Here is a 2475-nt window from a genome sequence, read left to right as displayed (position 1 = left end):
GTATCTGTACTTCTACTTGAGTGAAAGACGTGTGTACTTTTGCCATCTCTGGCTTCAGTACAGCCCCTGTTTCTGTGTGTACATTGTCTTCTTAAAAGTAACAGCATTAATAACAGTGAGTGATGTTACTCAGGGGAAGATGACAGGAATGACCAGCAGAGGGCAGCAGAGCTCCAAGCTTGAGGTTACAGTAATACGAAGGAAAAAAAAATCTTCACACAATTCCAGTAGTGTAGAAACATGGCTACATCAAACATTTCTATTTTACATCTCACAAAAGTAAGATAAGACAGAAACCATTAAGAATTAAAGGTAACATATTATCACATTAAATACATTACGTTTCGCCGGTGTAGATCGGTTAAACTCACTCCTCAGGACAGGTATGTAGTTATAGCTACATGCATGCCACCCGCGCCAGCTAGCGGCTAGCTTTTCGTTGGTGTAGCTGGTAGTGGTTGTGATTGAGGAGTCGGAGTCGGAGGGTTTGATCCCTCCAACTACCTCCAACTGCGACCACGTAAATTACATTTGCTTATGACCCTCGTCCAACTTGGGTCGGATCGTCAACGTCTGACGATCAAAGGAAGAATCTTTCTTAAGAGGGCTGAGTCATATTGGACACTAAACTAACTCAAAAGTGCCTCCCCAATCAAAATTTTTAGGTCATTGTCTTTTCAACACATATGCTCAGACAGTCCCTCACTCACACACAAACATGACTTGGTCTTCTCTTTTCCTCCCATAAACATTCCTGCTAAAGGTCACGACCAGAGAAAATCTTTCACAGAGCAGTGGTTGAGTTACAGTAATTCAGAAGGAGACGTTTCAACGTTGTAGCAGCTCAATATTAGGATAAATGCCAAGCTTGTTTGTTTAACATTTCGTGGACAGGAATTCCTTTGGTGGTTTTCAGACCTGCAACACTCTTTATTGGCCTGTGTGGGATTTGGGCAGGAAACCAAAGTTAATGCCTCTCTCCCACTTCAAACAGATCCCAGGAGCTCTTAAATGTCATAAGGACGGAGGGGGGCGGGGGGGTCTAAGGTTTGAGTAGGACAGAGATCCACCTGGAAGTTCTCAGGTTGGGGGCAGGATTGGCCTGTTTATCTGAGGAGGATGGAGGTGGTGAGACAGAGGAGACAGCCTGTTAATGCAGAACAGATGTACAGCACTATCCTGGGTCAGTCACTGCCTGGGTCAGTCACAGCCTGGGTCAGTCACAGCCTGGGTCAGTCACTGCCTGGCTCAGTCAAAGTCTGGGTCAGTCACAGCCTGGGTCAGTCACAGCCTGGGTCAGTCACTGCCTGGGTCAGTCACAGCCTGGGTCTCTCACTGCCTGGGTCAGTCACAGTCCGGGGGTCCAAGGGCCTCACCACTGGGGGGTCCAGGGGCAGGACTGGGCCTCTGTTAATGCTCCTACACAGGAAGGCCAGCTCTGCTCTTTCGATTTACCGTCAAAGTCCTTCGTGAGATGAGTGTGGGGGGTGGGGCTGTGAGGGTGTGGGGGGTGGGGTGAGGATGTGTGGGGTGGGGCTGTGAGGGTGTGGGGGGTGGGGTGAGGATGTGTGGGGTGGGGCTGTGAGGGGTGGGGCTGTGAGGGTGTGGGGGGTGGGGTGAGGATGTGTGGGGTGGGGCTGTGTGGGGTGGGGTGACTTGGTTACTGGGCGTGTCAGAGTGTCTTTCTAGCCCTGCCAGGAACAGTGTTTATGAGTGGGAGTTCAGTTCCCTCCTCCTGGGTTAATGGATTTCCATAAAGGCAACCATGACACATTTTCTCCTTTGGGTTGTTGTGTCTCTGTGAGACCTCACTGAGACTCTTTCTCTCTCTCTCCCCCCCCCCTCTCCCTCCCTCCCTCCCCCCTCCCTCCCTCCCTCCCCCTCTCTGTCTCTCTCTCTGTCTTTCTGCCTCAGCTCTTTGTCTTATCTTCCTTCCTGTTCTACCAGAAAATGTTGTCTCTCATTAGTGACCTATTCCACAGACCTGAGGCTTCACCACAAGATCATAAACATACACACACACACACGCATTCATCTCAGGCCCTAGTCCCCCCCAGTCCCCTCAGCCCCCCTGTCCCCCCCCCCCCTCAGCCCCCCCCTCCCCTCTCGGGCTGATTCTCTGCCACTTGATGGGGAGCAGGAATAAAAGATGAGGCATTTCCTGAGTGAAGCCTGTATTCACAGAGCAGTGCTGGTACAGTTACAGCAGCCTAATATTAACTTACGGGTAGTAACTAGGCAGCAGTACAGTGTGCGGGATTCAAAGTATGTGATGAGAGGATGTATAAATCCTTGATGTTGTGTCTGAAGGCCCTCCTCGCACATATGTGTCCGTAACCCCTGCAGGGGTAAATCCTTAAGGATGACCTTGTCGTGACCTTGAAAGATCTTCACTGCATCCTGGAAACAGATGCCTGCAGCAGCGTCAACGCTGGAGAATCACAAGGCTGTCTCCTGTCCCTCTCTCTGACACCA

Source organism: Hypomesus transpacificus, chromosome 11 (genome assembly GCF_021917145.1).
Source record: "Hypomesus transpacificus isolate Combined female chromosome 11, fHypTra1, whole genome shotgun sequence".
NCBI lineage: Eukaryota > Metazoa > Chordata > Actinopteri > Osmeriformes > Osmeridae > Hypomesus > Hypomesus transpacificus.
This window is presented reverse-complemented; position numbering follows the sequence as displayed.